General features: G+C 47.4%; 1 pseudogene; it reads left to right on the plus strand.

The window, feature by feature from the left end:
- Nucleotides 1-1,163: 1,163 nt before the first annotated feature.
- Nucleotides 1,164-13,554, plus strand: LOC121551183 (annotated as a pseudogene).
- The last annotated feature ends 6,423 nt before the right edge of the window (nt 13,555-19,977 follow it).

The raw sequence follows: 19,977 nt of genomic DNA on the forward strand, positions 1-19,977 counted from the left end.
GGTTCCAACCGCCGTGGCTTTGTGAGACGCGGTGTGGGTGAACGGATGATCACTGCATGTGTAGTTCCCACCGTAAAGCATGGAGGAGGAGGTGTTATGGTGTGGGGGTGCTTTGCTGGTGACACTGTCTGTGATTTATTTAGAATTCAAGGCACACTTAACCAGCATGGCTACCACAGCATTCTGCAGCGATACGCCATCCCATCTGGTTTGGGATTAGTGGGACTATCATTTGTTTTTCAACAGGACAATGACCTAACACACATCCAGGCTGTGTAAGGGCTATTTGACCAAGAAGGAGAGTGATTAAGTGCCGCATCAGATGACCTGGCCTTCACAATCCCCTGACCTCAACCCAATTGAGATGGTTAGGGATGAGTCGGACCACAGTGAAGGAAAAAGCAGCCAGAAAGTGCTCAGCATATGTGTGAACTCCTTCAAGACTGTAGGAAAAGCATTCCAGGTGAAGCTGGTTGAGAGAATGCCAAGAGTGTGCAAAGGGTGGCTACTTATATTTTGATTTGTTTAACACTTTTTTGGTTACTACATGATTCCATGTGTTATTTCATAGTTTTGATGTCTTCACTATTATTCTACAATGTAGAAAATAGTAAAAGTAAAGAAAAACCCTTGAATGAGTAGGTGTGTCCAAACTTTTGACTGGTACTGTAGCTAGCCCTCCTGGACTCATCACTACAACCTATAGCCTACTCACTGTCTGACCACGCCATTCAAGTGGGGGAAGGAACTCTCCCCGAGTACTGAACCTCAATTCTATTAAACATTCATATTCACTGCATTAGTACATCGTTAGAAAATACATATGTGGGCTGTAAGAGGCTATGGACTGACAAGAAACCTAATTTAATTTTCAAACCAAACTCACTGTTGACTACTCTAGGCTAGATAAAGGCTCTCACATTGCACTCACGATATTAGAGACCACATCCAAAGACACTTTGGCATGCATGGGATGGTGTTCACTTCTGAAACTCCGCGCATTCTTTATACAAACAGATCGAACAGAACTCAAAAGGCTAAGCATGAATCATTTGTGTTGGGATCCGATAATGACGTAGTCTGAATCTCAGCGAGCCTGAACAGATGATGATGAGCGAGAGCCCGCGCGCGCGCTCCATATTAATCTGTTGAAGCTAGGTCGCTGTCTTTTCAGCACGGTGGACTGTGTGGAGAGAAACCTACCGTAAACAGAATCAATTCAACACCTTTTACTTGGATAGTAACTATAATTTTTTTTCGGGTAAAATTAAAATTGCCTTGCTATTACTTTATTTAGGTTTGGAGAGGGAAAACGGATTGCTCTATGACATTTGCGACTAGGGCATTTATCATTAGGTTGTTGAATGGTTTATGGTAGTATTTGATTGCAGCTCTCAGACAGTTAATTTCAATGGTTTTGAAGTTCTGTTGACTTTATTAAATGCTCTCGTGTCAGTTCCGAAGTCCAGAACAATGTCTACCATCTGATTTATGTTTTTGTGAGTTTTGGTGTTGAAGACAAGAGAGTTTAGCCTAGGCTATTTAATTTCGATTTGATTCAACGGAGAATATTAATTTCGTGAGGAGGTTTTCCAAATATACAAGGAATCTGTGCTCATAGCCAGCATGCTGGCTTTCTTAGTTGGACTTTTATACCTAGTGAGTGGACGCACGGTGCGCGCTCAGGATGCGACAGGTAGCCGCTTCTTCTGCTCCGCCATCCCAGCGGGGTCCGACCCCAGCTGCTCGTTCGACCCCAATGGTAACCGGGTGCAGAGCACCAGCCCCGTAGAGGACGAGCTACGGAACACCATCCTCCAACTCCGGGAGACCATCCTCCAGCAGAAGGAGACTATCGTGAGCCAGCAGGGCACTATCAAGGAGCTGAACTCCAAACTGGCCCGCTGCGAGGGGCGTGCTCGCGGAGGACACTGCGGGCAGGTCCAGGGGCCAGAGCTCCAGGCGGAAGGACTACAGTAAGAACACCATGGGAGACCTTCCCAGGGACCCCACGGAAACTATAGACCAGCTGGGAAAGACCATGCAAGGGCTCAAGGGTCGGCTGGAGAATCTGGAGGTGAGATAAGGATGCTATAGTGGCTACAGTAAATTATATACATTTTAGTCATTTAGCAGACGCTCTTATCCAGAGCGACTTACAGTTAGTGCATACATTAATTATTATTATTTTTCATACCCCCCGTGGGAATTGAACCCACAACCCTGGCGTTACAAACGCCATGCTCTACGAACTGAGCTACATCCCCTGCCGGCCATTCCCTCCCCTACCCTAGACGACGCTGGGCCAATTGTGCGCCGCCCCATGGGTCTCCCGGGCGCGGCCGGCTACGACAGAGCCTGGATTCGAACCAGGATCTCTAGTGGCACAGCTAGCACTGCGATGCAGTGCCTTAGACCACTGCACCACTCGGGAGATACTAGGAATATGATATCATTCATGTCAAATGTTTTTTGTTTGTTATTATACACTGTAGCATTTTTGTATGGAGGTTAATCACCCCTATATGAATATGGATGTTTGTGGTTATAGCTACAGTCAATTATAATGATCATGCTTTTCATATAGCTCTTACATTGTGTATGGAGGTTATTCACCTCTTTTACCCTTTCACCACAAATGTGTAGCACCCACCACATCAGACATGTCTGATATTGAATGTAGCCTACACGATAAGACCACCCATTTACTCTTCCTTAAGATCAAAGGGTAATGTACTGTAACATGTCAGAAGCATGCTGCTTATCATTGATAAATCAAAGCAGCTGATATGAATAGACAATCAGCAACACACAAATTGGTGTCAACAGTGTCAGGCACCATCCGTGGAGAAGTCGAGCAGAGATGTGTATTTTCAACAATTCATATTCATATTTCCATGCAACACCACATGCAGTCTTGTCATTTTTCCAACTGCTTGTGCAATTTATGCCACAAATCATACAAACATTTCCACTGGCTCTGTATCCCCTGTATCATGGATGCAGTCCTATCTACGCAGCAAATAGAAGATGAAAAAACTGCCTTTTGTGGGTATGCCAACTATAGAATCAAATTATAATTCTATGATGCCCACAGCTTGGTTAGTTAAGGTGATTAGTCTCATTAATCTATTCTATTGGTTTCACAATCAAAGTCATGTGGGAGTGGCAGCCCCTGGAATAATCATAATCACACAGATATATATTTTTCTGGTGCCAGTGACTGAGTGTGCTGGTCTCACGTGGCTTCATGATGATCATATCTCTGGTTGTATCCAAAATGGCACCCTATTACCTTTGTAGTGTACTACTAGGAATATGGTGCTATTTGAGACACAGCCCATACCTCTCTGATAATATTGAGGTCATGCATGTTATTGTAACTGTGCAATCCGTTTGCGGCTGATGTAACCTTTATCTATAAGCACCAATCCTTTTTGTCGTAGATATAACACATAGCACAGTGTGGAATAAAACTGATAAAACAATTACATTCAAGTTCAATAGGAACTCCATCTCTCTCTCTCTCTCTCTCTCTCTCTCTCTCTCTCTCTCTCTCTCTCTCTCTCTCTCTCTCTCTCTCTCTCTCTCTCTCTCTCTCTCTATTTATCTCTCTATTTCCTTCTCTCTCTCTCTCTCTCTCTCTCTCTCTCTCTCTCTCTCTCTCTCTCTCTCTCTCTCTCTCTCTCTCTCTCTCTCTCTCTCTCTCTCTCTCTCTCTCTATTTATCTCTCTATTTCCTTCTCTCTCTCTCTCTCTCTCTCTCTCTCTCTCTCTCTCTCTCTCTCTCTCTCTCTCTCTCTCTCTCTCTCTCTCTCTCTCTCCATATTTATGGTTAATGCATGACAAAAAATCGGTTATATAGGATATTCCATCTGTTTTTTATCACTCTCAAAATCTTATGCACAAGGCAAATGACATCCTCTGGGGTTAGACCCCTCATAAATAAGCAGGACTAATTCAAATGAATGATTTTCAAAAGTGTGCTTGTGTGTGTTTGTTTGTATGTTTGGGGTGCTGCACTTAATTATTGCCCCAAGGGGTCCCCGAAAGGACATCCTCAGCATATATATCGTCCCAGTTCCTTGATCCTACCTCCACTCTGAACACAGCAGAACACAAACTGTGACTGAACAACAGAACGTCCGTATAAGGGGGATTAACTCTCTCTCTCCTCCCTCCATCGCAGCAGCAGCAGTTGCGTGCCAACACGTCAGCGGCAGCAGCAGCAGGTGTGGGTGGGAATGCAGTGGGGGCCCCTACCGGCAGAGCTGCGGGAGCTGCTGAAGCACCGTTTGGGGGCCCTGGAGGGCCAGCTGCTGAGGAAGGTGGCCGAGCTGGAGGAAGAGAAGAGCCAGCTGTACAACGAGACGGGCTGCCCACCGTCAGCGCACCGAGAGCACCCTCACCTCGCTGCTTGAGAGGATCACTGAGCTGGAGAGAAGTAAGGGATATGTTCTCACTGACCCTCCCTTTCTATTTCTAATCCTCACTCTTTCTCAGTCTCCATCCTTATTTACCCAGGCCAGAGGATCACAGAGCTGGAGAGAAGTAAAGGATATGTTCTCACTAACTCTCCCTCAGTCTCCATCCTTATTTACCCAGGCCAGAGGATCACAGAGCTGGAGAGGAGTAAATGATATGTTCTCACTGACTCTCCCTCGGTCTCCATCCTTATTTACCCAGGCCAGAGGATCACATAGCTGGAGAGAAGTAAAGGATATGTTCTCACTGACTCTCCCTCAATCTCCATCCTTATTTACCCAGGCCAGAGGATCACAGAGCTGGAGACGAGTAAAGGGAGCTGTATGCTCTCGTTCTCACCCTCTCTTTTTCCTCATTCTCTCTTTCTCTTTTACACTTTCTCTTTCTCTCTCTCCATTTTTATTTACCCAGGCTAGAGGGGATCGCAGAGCTGGAGAGTAGGGGTTTTATTTTCCGTCACTCCCTCGTTCCCACCCTCACTCCCTTTCTCCCTCTATTTTTGCAGGTCCCCCAAAACTCACCTCCCTTGCATCCTCTCTCTGTGGCCTTCTCTTCCTGTTTCTCTTTCTTTGATTCTCACACCAATTCTCTGTCTCTCTCTCTCGCTCTCGCTCTCTCTGCCTCTCCTTGTTTATTTTCTCTCTCTGTTGGAGATCAGAAAATAGCTGGAGAGAAATTCAGGGACCTCATCATCCCTCTTGAACCACCTTTGACTACAGACCGAACCACTCACATTCTGACTCTGACTCCCTCTTCCTCCTTATTTTGGATACTACAACACACATTCATTATTCGGGATCCCCAATAGCTGTTACTATAGCAGCAGGGACTTATGCTGAGATTTGGGTGGGGAGGCAGAGACCGTCTGACCATCTGATCTCTGTCATTGATCAGGCTCTCTCCATGCTCCCGAGTCTTCTCATTTTGATTCTGTCCCTCTCTCCCTCTTATTCATTATTTTCTTGCATTCTTCTCTGTGTTTCTCTCTCTTTTGCTCTCACTCTCACCTCACTGCCTCCAGAAAGACAGACAGTCTCTGATTCTCTCTCGCTCTCATTGTAACAGATGTGTATACAATATGCTGTCTTACTGACATCTCATCAATGTTTCAATTAAGACTGAAAGCCATACATGCTGTTATTATTCCACCAACCAGTGCCCATCCACATTTGCATTAATGTTCAATCATCATCATAATGTATTCCATTAGCAGACACTTTTATCCAAAGCAACTTACAGTCATGCGTGCATACATTTACGTATGGGTGGTCCAGGGAATCGAACCCGCTATCCTGGCGTTGCAAGCACCATGCTCTACCAACTGAGCTACAGAGGACCTCATCATCATCAAGTTTAGGCTCATCAGAGGAGGAAGGGGAGGACCATCCTCCTCAGTGAATTTCATTTTTCTTTTTATAGTGAAACATTAAAAAACGTTATCATTTTTAGATGAAACTATACAACATTTATTCACGTCACCAAATAATTGATTAAAACACACTGTTTTGCAATGAAGGTCTACAGTAGATCAACAGCACTCTGTAAGGTAGGGCCATGGTGTAGCCGGAGGACAGCTAGCTTCCGTCCTCCTCTGGGTACATTGACTTCAATACAAAACCTAGGAGGCTCGTGGTTCTCACCCCCTTCCATAGACTTACACAGTACTTATGACAACTTCTGGAGGACATCCCCCTACCTATCAGAGCTCTTGCAGCATGAACTGACATGTTGTCCATCCAATCAAAGGATCAGAGAATTAATCTAGTACTGAAAGCATAAGCTACAGCTAGCTAGCGCTGCAGTGCATAAAATGTGGTGAGTAGTTGACTCAAAGAGAAAGACGATAGTTGAACAGTTTTTAACAAATTAATTTCTTCAAAAATGAAGGAGGAGCAAGAGAGAGAGAGAGAGATCTATATTTCGTCCATTTTCTTCACTTTCACTTACTTACAGTGCCTTGCAAAAGTATTCATCCCCATTGGCGTTTTTCCTATTTTGTTGCATTACAACCTGTAATTTAAATTGATTTTTATTTGGATTTCATGTAATGGACATACACAAAATAGTCCAAATTGGTGAAGTGAAATGAAAAAAAGAATGTGTTAAAAAAATATTTTTAAAAAATAACGGAAAAGTGGTGCGTGCATACAGTGGGGAAAAAAAAGTATTTAGTCAGCCACCAATTGTGCAAGTTCTCCCACTTAAAAAGATGAGAGAGGCCTGTAATTTTCATCATAGGTACACGTCAACTATGACAGACAAATAGAGAAAACAAATATAGAAAATCACATTGTAGGATTTTTAATGAATTTATTTGCAAATTATGGTGGAAAATAAGTATTTGGTCACCTACAAACAAGCAAGATTTCTGGCTCTCACAGACCTGTAACTTCTTCTTTAAGAGGCTCCTCTGTCCTCCACTCGTTACCTGTATTAATGGCACCTGTTTGAACTTGTTATCAGTATAAAAGACACCTGTCCACAACCTCAAACAGTCACACTCCAAACTCCACTATGGCCAAGACCAAAGAGCTGTCAAAGGACACCAGAAACAAAATTGTAGACCTGCACCAGGCTGGGAAGACTGAATCTGCAATAGGTAAGCAGCTTGGTTTGAAGAAATCAACTGTGGGAGCAATTATTAGGAAATGGAAGACATACAAGACCACTGATAATCTCCCTCGATCTGGGGCTCCACGCAAGATCTCACCCCGTGGGGTCAAAATGATCACAAGAACGGTGAGCAAAAATCCCAGAACCACACGGGGGACCTAGTGAATGACCTGCAGAGAGCTGGGACCAAAGTAACAAAGCCTACCATCAGTAACACACTACGCCGCCAGGGACTCAAATCCTGCAGTGCAAGACGTGTCCCCCTGCTTAAGCCAGTACATGTCCAGGCCCGTCTGAAGTTTGCTAGAGTGCATTTGGATGATCCAGAAGAGGATTGGGAGAATGTCATATGGTCAGATGAAACCAAAATAGAACTTTTTGGTAAAAACTCAACTCGTCGTGTTTGGAGGACAAAGAATGCTGAGTTGCATCCAAAGAACACCATACCTACTGTGAAGCATGGGGGTGGAAACATCATGCTTTGGGGCTGTTTTTCTGCAAAGGGACCAGGACGACTGATCCGTGTAAAGGAAAGAATGAATGGGGCCATGTATCGTGAGATTTTGAGTGAAAACCTCCTTCCATCAGCAAGGGCATTGAAGATGAAACGTGGCTGGGTCTTTCAGCATGACAATGATCCCAAACACACCGCCCGGGCAACGAAGGAGTGGCTTCGTAAGAAGCATTTCAAGGTCTTGGAGTGGCCTAGCTAGTCTCCAGATCTCAACCCCATAGAAAATCTTTGGAGGGAGTTGAAAGTCCGTGTTGCCCAGCGACAGCCCCAAAACATCACAGCTCTAGAGGAGATCTGCATGGAGGAATGGGCCAAAATACTATTAACAGTGTGTGAAAACCTTGTGAAGACTTACAGAAAACGTTTGACCTGTGTCATTGCCAACAAAGGGTATATAACAAAGTATTGAGAAACTGTTGTTATTGACCAAATACTTATTTTCCACCATAATTTGCAAATAAATTCATAAAAAATCCTACAATGTGATTTTCTGGATTTTTTTCCCTCATTTTGTCTGTCATAGTTGACGTGTACTTATGATGAAAATTACAGGCCTCTCTCATCTTTTTAAGTGGGAGAACTTGCACAATTGGTGGCTGACTAAATACTTTTTCCCCCACTGTATATATATATATATCATTGGGCATGCATGAGAACCGACTGATGTTGTTACTGACAAAAAGATACAAAGATACCAGGTGGTACAATACCTAGAGTGGACCAGGAGTGGAGCGGTGGGGACGTCATGTCGCCCAACGAGGGGTCAGGCTCTTCACCTGGGAGCCAGAAATCTTTCTGATTGAGAGGGGGTCAAATACTTATTTCCCTCATTAAAATGCAAATCAATTTCTAACATTTTTGACATGCGTTTTTCTGGATTATTTTGTTGTTATTCTGTCTCTCACTGTTCAAATAAACCTACCATTAAAATTATAGACTGATCATTTCTTTGTCAGTGGGCAAACGTACAAAATTAGCAGGGGATCAAATACTTTTTTCCCCTCACTGTATACACCTGTTCTGAAAGGTCCCAGAGTCTGCAACACCACTAAGCAAGGGGCACCACCAAGCAAACGGCACCATGAAGACCAAGTAGCTCTCCAAACAGGTCAGGGACAAAGTTGTGGAGAAGTACAGATCAGGGTTGGGTTATAAAAAAATATCAGAAACTTTGAACATCCCACAGAGCACCATTAAATCCATTATTTAAAAAATTGAAAGAATATGGCACCACAACAAACCTGCCAAGAGAGGGCCGCCCACCAAAACTCACGGACCAGGCAAGGAGGGCATTAATCAGAGACAACAAAGAGTCCAAAGATAACCCTGAAGGAGCTGCAAAGCTCCACAGCGGAGATTGGAGTATCTGTCCATAGGACCACTTTAAGTCGTACACTCCACAGAGCTGGGCTTTACGTAAGAGTGGCCAGGAAAAAGCCATTGCTTAAAGAAAAAAATAAGCAAACACGTTTGGTGTTCGCCAAAAGTCATGTGAGAGACTCCCCAAACATATGGAAGAAGGTACTCTGGTCAGATGAGACTAAAATTGAGCTTTTTGGCCATCAAGGAAAACGCTATGCCTGGCGCAAACCCAACACCTCTCATCACCCCGAGAACACCATCCCCACAGTGAAGCATGGTGATGTCAGCATCATGCTGTGCGGATGTTTTTCATCGGCAGGGACTGGGAAACTGGTCAGAATTGAAGGAATGATGATTGGCACTAAATACAGGGAAATTCTTGAGGGAAACCTGTTTCAGTCTTCCAGATTTTGAGAGTGGGACGGAGGTTCACCTTCCAGCAGGACAATGACCCTAAGCATACTGCAATAGCAACACTCGAGTGGTTTAAGGGGAAACATTTAAATGTCTTGGAATGGCCTAGTCAAAGCCCAGACCTCAATCCAATTGAGAATCTGTGGTATGAATTAAAGATTGCTGTACACCAGCGGAACCCATCCAACTTGAAGGAGCTGGAGCAGTTTTGCCTTGAAGAATGGGCAAAGATCCCAGTGGCTAGATGTGCCAAGCTTATAGAGACATACCCCAAGAGACTTGCAGCTGTAATTGCTGCAAAAGGTGGCTCTACAAAGTATTGACTTTGGTGGGTGAATAGTTATGCACGCTCAAGGTTTCTGTTTTTTTGTCTTATTTCTTGTTTGTTTCACAAGAAAAAATATTTTGCATCTTCAAAGTGGCAGGCATGTTGTGTGAATCAAATGATACAAAACCCCCCAAAAAATCCATTTAAATTCCAGGTTGTAAGACAACAAAATAGGAAAAATGCCAAGGGGGTGAATACTTTGTAAGCCACTGTAGCTAGCAAATCCAGCTAGCTAGTTTAGCGTACTCAAACACCCGACTCAAACAGAGGGATGCCACAGTATGTTAGCTAGCTGGCTATGACTATCCAACCCTGGAACTCTTCCAAGTCAAGGTAACTTTTTTGCGTGTGATCAGGGATGTATTCATTCCGACAAATGAAGCAAACAGAAGCAAATGGAACGAAACGGGATAAACATACCTGAATTTGTCCAATAGAAACTCTTGTTTGCAACTGTTGGACTAATGATTACACCCTTGATCAGCTAGATGCAGGCAAGAGTGTGTCACTGTCTGTCACCTCAAATCTTTCTCTTGACCTGTGTGTACCTATGTTGTAAACTTTCATTCATAGGCTAGGTTGTATCAACCTCATGATGGGTATAGGGAAAATTTGAGTATCATGTAGTAGCCTAAACCTAACGATGTTACATTGAACTGGGTGAATGGAATATGAATGACAGTCATTCAGTATGCTGTAATAGAAATAAGGCCATGCTCATAAATTTGTTTATCATCCTCCCTCATCTTAAACGGCACCGACCACCACTGTCATCATCATCATCACCACGACCATCACCATCACCATGACCATCACCATCACCATGACCATCACCAACATCCAACCCTTACATCCAATTTACGACAGTCCAACATCGTCAAAGTCAACGGCCCACTACCCATTCTTGCTCATTAGCTATATAGTGGGCCAACAGTGGTAGTGAGACACTACTAACAGTGGAAGGCTGTCTGTCTACTTTGGACGGTGCACTGTTGGGCTACTACTATCATCGGCTGCAGACACAGTCTGATATCGACTTGCTTACAATAGTGAGGGGGTGGCCCACAGCCACCAATGGTCCGATAAGAGCCCCTATGTGGGCAGACACAGTGGTGTATGTTAACAGTGCAGGTCATGACCGATGATTATCATTATCTAATCATTTCCACACCTCTGTTTGTCTTCAGGTAACAACGCATTTAAGTCACCCGAGGATTTCAAGGTGTCTCTCCCCCTGCGCACCAACTACCTGTACGGACGCATCAAGAAGAGTCTCCCTGAGATGTATGCCTTCACAGTGTGTATGTGGCTGAAGTCCAGCGCCAGTCCTGGTATAGGAACCCCCTTCTCCTACGGGGTGCCAGGACAGGCCAATGAGATCGTGCTCATTGAGTGCGGGCAACAACCCCATAGAGCTGTTGGTCAACGACAAAAGTAAGTCCTAGTCTTTTATTGATTGTCCATTCCAAAAACAACTCCTGGGCTACAGCGACAAAATACTAATTTACTCTAAAGAACTTGGTTACAGTTGAGCTTGTATCATTGTGCATGTTCTATTACAATAACAAACTATGACGATTGAATAGACACAGAACAATAAAGCCAGCACAGAAAAGTAACTGAAATGGTGTTGATGTAGAGTCATGTTGTAGTCCTTAAGCCATACCTCTGCTGTAGTCTATATTGCAGCTGTTTTCAGGAGTAGACCCAACAGGAACTTGAACCTGGGTCCAGCGACTATCCACCCAACACCTTAGCCGTTACACCAAGAGGCCCACACCTCTTGTCGAAGGTGCTAGGTTGGCTTAGGTCGCCTAATATTTACATTTAATACTGAGAATTAGACACTTTCCCCCTTGTTAACCAAAGCTTTTGAAGGAAGACTTTTTTTGAAGAATTTCCAATATGCTCAAAAAGAAGCTACAATTAATATTTCATTGGTTTCTGTCTTCAAAGGAATACAACCATGGCAATCGTGGTGTTTGGATAGACAACGCGAATAGTTTTTTTTTTCTGTGCGCTACTGCTGGATAACTGAACCTAGGGGCTCAGAGGGAATTGAGTTTGGCTGAAGTGAAGTAGGGTGGGTTTTCTTCGGTTATGGGGTTGGATTTGGATTTGTGTTGGCCATCTGGTTTATTGGCAGAGGCAGTTTTCCCTACAGCTCTGGTTTCACCATGCATTATACATGTGTGTATGTCAGACAAACACTAGAAAGAAAGAGAAGGAGAGCGAAGAGGGGAGAGAGAGAGAGAGAGAGAGAGAGAGAGAGAGAGAGAGAGAGAGAGAGCATGAGATGGGAAGAGGGAAGCAATACAGCACCAGAGAATAGAGGAACCAGTGAAAGTGAGAGTGAGAGAGGAGGAAACAGAGGGTCAGAGAGTGTATGTGTGAGAGAGGATGAAATCATGAATATAACACACATTTTCGTTGCAAAATGTTTTAAAACCTAACGAACACGACCCAGGCCTGCATGGTGATTCCTGGTAATCTAATCAACAATTTAAAGTTAGAATGTTACACCATGTTCTTTTGGCAATGGTACACCATTCATCTCGTGCAAATGCTCTAGTGCTCCAAAATTTGATTTATCCAGCTCACACGGTCAGGGAGAAACTCCTGGCTCTGGGTATGATATCAGACCTAGTGTCCTCAGGTTGACTAAGGCTCAGGGATATTATTAGAGGGCAGTAATTAGGTCCTGGATTTTCCACAGTATCAATGATCTGGCTGATTGGCTTTAGTGTAAATGTGACATGCTGGAACACCTTTGAAGGTCAAGGGTCTAGTTTCTCATGGGAAGGATTAAGAGCAGACAGGAAATTGTTGGTAGTAGCCTCTGTGACAGAGTGTGTCATGGTCTCTATGGCTCCTATGTAACCTCTATATAAAGCTAATGACTTCCACTTCCATTCTCCCCTATGCTGAATCCTCTGTGGGCCATGATGTCATTGTAAAGTCTGGGTAAAGTGCTGATGTTGTAACCTTCGTAACCTGTGCTATTTCTTTCTGGTCTTGTTTTCGAAGTGCAATCCCATATGACTGCAATTTCTACAGTATATTGCCCCTATGTCACTTTACTCTTTATAAACTATTTGTGAAGTGCTGGTGTTGTCTTGCTCTATTTGGCCCTGTGTTGTGTGTCTCAGTCAAAGCTTCATTGTGCCATCTGCCCAGTGATATATAGTCTCTGTGAGGTCAGAAAGTAAAGCATTTGTGCTCTCTTGCCTCTTATGCCAGATTGTACGGTTCAACTTGAGCTCTATTGCCCTATCTGCCCTGGGATATTCTACCTGATAGTAAAGTCTAAAATAAGCTCTTAAGGGGAATCCTATCCTTCACTTGAGTGATGTTCTTCTAAGTCTCCCATAGACATCCATGCATGACTAAGTGAAAATTTGACTTAAGTGGAAGTTAAGATTCACCACACAAAGACAAAAGGCTCAACAGAATAAACACAGGTATTCTCTTGCCCCTTTTGCCCCTGTTAGTATAGCACCTCTAACATGAATTACCCTCCTTGCCACTTTTACATTTACATTTCTGTCATTTAGCAGATGCTCTTATCCAGAGCGACTTACAATTAGAAGTGTATCCCATCTAACGTTCTACTGCCCATCTCGCCCCTCTTACCCAGGTGGCCCAGCTGCCCCTGTCGGTGAGTGACGGCCGCTGGCACCACATCTGCATCACCTGGACGACGGGATGGATTCTGGGAGGCATACCAGGACGGGGAGAGGCTGGGCACTGGGGGAGAACCTGGCCCCCTGGCACCCAATTAAACCTGGAGGGGTGATCATCCTGGGACAGGAACAGGTGGGGCCCAGCCAGGCTCTGATGTACACCCACCGGAGAGAGAGAGGGAGGGTGTGTGTTTGTTCCCCTGGAGAGGGAGAGATGAACAGGGGAGAAGGGGGAAGCAAGGCTCTTGTCACGCTATCAACACCCCTTTACCATTACCTCACCTCTCTGCCTGCTTAACCAGTATCAGCCACACACAACACAAGAGCATTCCCGTGGGAGATGCATTATTAGTGTGACACTCCAACAGATATCTCTATGACAGCACTTTACTATCTCTACGGCGATGTACTACAGCACACTGACTGTATAAATAATTCCCATAGGGACCTATTAATGTAACACTACATACAGTGGGGGAAAAATTATTTAGTCTGCCACCAATTGTGCAAGTTCTCCCACTTAAAAAAGATGAGAGAGGCCTGTAATTTTCATCATAGGTACACGTCAACACGACAGACAAATTGAGAAAAAAAGAATCCAGAAAATCACATTGTAGGATTTTTTTATGAATTTATTTGCAAATTATGGTGGAAAATAAGTATTTGATCACCTACAAACAAGCAAGATTTCTGGCTCTCACAGACCTGTAACTTCTTCTTTAAGAGGCTCCTCTGTCCTCCACTCGTTACCTGTATTAATGGCACCTGTTTGAACTTGTTATCAGTATAAAAGACACCTGTCCACAATCTCAAACAGTCACACTCCAAACTCCATGGCCAAGACCAAAGAGCTGTCAAAGGACACCAGAAACAAAATTGTAGACCTGCCAGGCTGGGAAGACTGAATCTGCAAAGGTGGCAGCTTGTTTTGAAGAAATCAACTGTGGGAGCAATTATTAGGAAATGGAAGACATACAAGACCATTGATAATCTCCCTCGATCTGGGGCTCCACGTAAGATCTCACCCCGTGGGGTCAAATGACCACAAGAACGGTGAGCAAAAATCCCAGAACCACACGGGGGGACCTAGTGAATGACCTGCAGAGAGCTGGGACCAAAGTAACAAAGCCTACCATCAGTAACACACTACGCCGCCAGGGACGTCAAATCCTGCAGTGCCAGACGTGTCCCCCTGCTTAAGCCAGTACATGTCCAGGCCCGTCTGAAGTTTGCTAGAGTGCATTTGGATGATCCAGAAGAGGATTGGGAGAATGTCATATGGTCAGATGAAACCAAAATAGAACTTTTTGGTAAAAACTCAACTCGTCGTGTTTGGAGGACAAAGAATGCTGAGTTGCATCCAAAGAACACCATACCTACTGTGAAGCATGGGGGTGGAAACATCATGCTTTGGGGCTGTTTTTCTGCAAAGGGACCAGGACGACTGATCCGTGTAAAGGAAAGAATGAATGGGGCCATGTATTGGCTGAGATTTTGAGTGAAAACCTCCTTCCATCAGCAAGGGCATTTGAAGATGAAACGTGGCTGGGTCTTTCAGCATGACAATGATCCCAAACACACCGCCCGGGCAACGAAGGAGTGGCTTCGTAAGAAGCATTTCAAGATCCTGGAGTGGCTAGCCAGTCTCCAGATCTCAACCCCATAGAAAATCTTTGGAGGGAGTTGAAAGTCCGTGTTGCCCAGTGACAGCCCCAAAACATCACTGCTCTAGAGGAGATCTGCATGGAGGAATGGGTCAAAATACCAGCAACTGTCACGGTTTCGCCGAGGCTGCTCCTCCTCTTGTTCGGGCAGGTTTCGGTGGTCGCGTCCCCGGAGTACTAGCTGCCACCGATCTATGTTTCCTGTTCGTTTGGTTTTGTCTTGATGTTTGTACACCTGTGTCTAGTTAGTCCTCATTAGTGTCCTATTTAGTTCTCGTTGTGTGTGTATGGTGTTGTGTGTGATTGCTCTTCTGTTTGGTGTTCTGAGCTACGTATCTTCCCTCCGTTGTTTGGAGAGGTTTTCGATGTTAGTGCGCCTTTTGTTTGACGCCTGTGTGCGCCTTTATTTCGCCTCCGGGCTTATAGTTCTCGTGTACTACGTGAATAATTCACTAAAGTCTTTTGGACTTAGCTTCTGCGTCCTGCGCTTGATTCCTGCACCACACCCACCTTCAGCACCCCCTGACAGAATCTCACACCTTTATGAAATGGAATCAGCAGGAGCAACAGTCACGCCTGGAGTCAGCTGGAGGAGCATGTCCGCGGCCAGGATGACCAGATCAGACAACTGGGGGACCGCTCACAGGACGTCATCAACACCCTGCACCGATGGGAGTCCAGAGGGGTACCCACACCTCCACCTACCCTGCCACCCCCATCGGCCGGTCCACCAGTCCCAGGTCCGGAACCCAGTGGGATTCGGCTCTCGCTCCCGAGGGCGTATGACGGAACAGCTGCCGGGTGTCAGGGGTTCCTCCTGCAGGTGGAGCTCTACCTGGCCACTGTACACCCGGTGCCCTCGGGACACGAGGCGTTTCACGCCCTCATCTCCTGTCTCACGGGCAAGGCGTTGGAATGGGCCAACGCCGAGTGGAGGAGGATGGACGCCACCACCATCTCCTACGCCGAGTTCTCCCGTCGCTTCAAGGCCGTGTTCGACCATCCACCTGAGGGCAAAGCGGCGGGGAGCGTCTATTCCACCTGAGACAGGGGAGGAGGAGCACACAGGCGTTCGCGCTGGAGTTCCGACTCTAGCGGCAGACGCAGGGGTGGAATGAACGGGCCCTCATCTACCATTTTCGATTTAGCCTACGGGAGGACGTTCAACGTGAGTTGGCCTGCAGGGACACCAATTTACCTTCGACCAGTTGGTCGATATGTCCATCCGTCTGGACACCCTGCTGGCCACCCGTGGACGTCCCCGAGTGGGGTCCGTCCATTCCACCCTCCGGCACCTCCGAGCCGAGCCCTGGAGCTCGGGGGTGCTGGGCGCTAGAGAAAGGAGGAGGAGGAGCCCGAGGGGGCCTGTCCCTGCACGCAAGTGCGGTCGTGGAGGGCACACTGCGGCCAGGTGCTGGGGAGGGTTCCCCGAGGGAGGAGACAACAGGCCACGCACTGGGGGAGCCTTCCCAGGTGAGTAGACGCCCACTTACCCAGAGCTCTCTGTTGCGCACTTTTGTATACCTGTTTGTTTTCCACAGGTTGCACCTCATTCCCGGCATAAGGCGCTAGTAGATTCAGGAGCAGCTGGGAATTTTGTTGATCGGAAGTTTTGTTTAGATTTAGGGGATCCCTCTCCTGCCTGTTGACAAGCCTTTTCCCGTTCATGCTTTAGATAGCCGCCTGTTGGGGTCGGGGTTGATTAGGAAGTCACAGCGCCACTTAGGATGTGTGCGCAGGGGGTCATGAAGAGACTATACAGTTGTATCTGATCGACTCTCCTGCGTACCCGGTGGTGCTGGGAATTCCTGGTTACACCCATAACCCTGCTATTTCGTGGCAACAGAGGGCTCTCAATGGGTGGTCTGCTCAGGTGAGGGGCGATATCTGGGTGTTTCCGTGAGGGGCGACTTCGGTGGAAAGTCCAAACCAAGTGCCCGCACTGCACATTCCCTCTGAATATGGGGATTTAGCTCGTGTTTAGTAAAGCTAGGCGACGCAGTTGCCTCCTCATAGACAGGGGGATTGTGCGATTGATCTCCAGGCAGGAGCAGCGCTCCCACGGAGCCACGTGTATCCTTTGTCTCAAGAGGAGAGAAAAGCTATGGAAACTTACATAGCCGGAATCTTTGAGACAGGGATACATCGGCCCTCCACTTCTCCCGCCTCCTCGAGCTTCTTTTTTGTGAAGAAAAAGATGGAGGGGTTGCGCCCGTGCATCGATTACCGTGGTCTCAATCAGATTACTGTGAAATACGAGTTATCCACTCCCTCTGATTGCGACCATGACGTGAGTCATTGCATGGAGCGCGGTTTCCAAAACTGGATCTCAGGAGCGCGTATAACTTAGTGCGCATTGGGGCGGCTAATGGAAAAACAGCGTTTAGTACCACGTCAGGTCATTTCGGTATCTCGTCATGCCATATGGGTTGATGAATGCTCCATCAGTCTTCCAATCTCGTAGATGACATTTTCCGGGATATGCAGGGGGCAAGGGGTGGTCGTGTACATTGATGACATTCTAGTGTACCGTCTACCCGAGCCGAGCATATAGCCCTGGTGCGTCGTGTATTGAGGAGGCTGTTGGAGCACGACCTATATGTCAAGGCAGAGAAATGTCTGTTTTTCCAGGAGTCGGTCTCCTTTTTGGGTTATCGGTTGTCCGCGTCAGGGGGTGAGAATGGAGGTGGATCATGTCAGCTGTGCGTAATTGGCAAACCCCAACCACTGTCAAAGAGGTGCAGCAGTTCTTGGGCTTTGCGAATTACTACCGGAGGTTTATCCGGGGGTTGGGCAGGTGGCAGCTCCCATCACGTCCCTTCTGAAAGGGGGTCGGTGCGCCTGCAGTGGTCAGCTGATGCGGACAGGGCCTTTAGGAGACTGAAGGACCTGTTTACGTCGGCTCCGGTGCTGGCGCATCCGGACCCCGCGATAACCTTTCAGGTCGAGGTGGACGCGTCTGAGGCCGGTATAGGGGCCGTACTCTCTCAACGGTCCGGCACGCCACCTAAACTCCGCCCCTGTGCTTTTTACTCTAAAAGCTCAGCCCAGTGGAGCGAAATTATGACGTCGGGGACAGGGAGCTGTTAGCTGTAGTTCAGGCCCTTAAGGTGTGGGAGGCATTGGCAGGGGGCTCAACACCCTTTCCTCATTTTGACTGACCATCGGAACCTGGAGTACATCCGGGCAGCGGAGACTGAACCCTCGCCAGGCTCGATGGAGTATGTTTCTCGCCAGGTTCGTATTTAAAATCACGTACATCCCTGGGTCCCAGAATGGTAAGGCAGATGCGCTGTCCCGCGGTATGACACGGAGGAGAGGTCCGTTGGGCCTACTCCCATACTACCGGAGTCTTGTCTTGTGGCACCGGTGGTGTGGGAGGTCGATGCTGAAATCGAGCGAGCGTGCGTCACCGACCCCAGCCCTCCACACAGTGTCCTGAGGGTGGGAAGTACGTTCCGCTCGAGATTCGGGATCGACTCATTTACTGGGCTCACACGTCACCCTCCTCTGGACATCCGGGTATTGGCCGGACAGTGCATTGTCTTAGCACTAAATACTGTGGCCCACGTTAGCCAGGGATGTGAGGGTTTATGTCTCCTCCTGCTCGGTGTGCGCCCAGTGTAGGCGCCCAGACACCCTGCCCAGGGGTAAGTTACAACCCCTGCCCGTTCCACAACGACCATGGTCCCACCTCTCGGTGGATTTTGTGACAGACCTTCCCCTCTCTCAGGGGGAATACCACCATCCTGGTCGTTGTGGACCGGTTCTCTAAGGCCTGTCGTCTTCTCCCTATGTCGGGTCTTCCTACTGCCCTACAAACCGCAGAGGCACTATTTACCCACGTCTTCCGGCATTATGGGGTACCCGAGATATAGTGTCTGATCGAGGCCCCAGTTTACCTCCCCGCGAGTATGGAGAGCGTTCATGGAGCGTTTGGGGGTCTCGGTGAGCCTTACCTCAGGGTACCACCCGGAGAGTAACGGGCAGGTAGAACGAGTCAACCAGGATGTGGGTAGGTTTCTGGTCGTATTGCCAGGACCGGCCTGAGGAGTGGGCTCGGTACATTCCCTGGGCCGAGATGGCCCAGAACTCTCTCCGCCACTCCTCTACCAACCTAACCCCTTCCAATGTGTGTTAGGTTACCAGCCGGTTCTGGCACCTTGGCAGCAGAGCCAGATCGAGGCCCCTGCGGTGGATGATTGGATGAGGCGCTCGGAGGAGACGTGGAACGCTGCACATGTCCACCTGCAGCGGGCCATCCGTCGTCACAAGGCGAGCGCCGATCTCCACCGCAGTGAGGGGGCGGTGTACGCACCCCGGAGATCAAGTCTGGCTCTCTACCAGAAACCTACCCCTCCGCCTGCCCTGCCGGAAGCTGGGTCGGCGGTTTGTGGGCCTTTTAAAGTCCTGAGAAGATTGAACGAGGTGTGTTATAGGTTACATCTGCCTGTTGAATATAAGAATATTAACCCCTCGTTCCATGTGTCTCTTCTCAGGCCGGTGGTAGCTGGTCCACTCCAGGAAGGTGAGATAGGGAGAGACTCCTCCGCCCCCACTGGACATCGAGGGGCTCCGGCGTACACCGTTCGGTCCATCTTGGACTCAAGACGCCGGATGGGGGTCTCCAGTATCTCGTGGAGTGGGAGGGTACGGCCCGGAGGAGCGGTGCTGGGTGCGCGGAGGGACATTCTAGACCCATCTCTCCTGTCGGAGTTCCACCGGGACCATCCCGCGCGCCTGCTCTGCGCCCTCCTGGTCGTTCCCGAGGCCGGGGGGGTACTGTCCACGGTTTTCGCCGAGGCTGCTCCTCCTCCTTGTTCGGGCAGGTTTGGGTCGCTTCCCTCCGTTGTTTGGAGAGGTTTTTGCACATGTTAGTGCGCCTTTTGTTTGACGCCTGTGTGCGCCTTTATTT

Source organism: Coregonus clupeaformis, unplaced genomic scaffold (assembly GCF_020615455.1).
Source record: "Coregonus clupeaformis isolate EN_2021a unplaced genomic scaffold, ASM2061545v1 scaf3127, whole genome shotgun sequence".
Taxonomy (NCBI): Eukaryota; Metazoa; Chordata; class Actinopteri; order Salmoniformes; family Salmonidae; genus Coregonus; species Coregonus clupeaformis.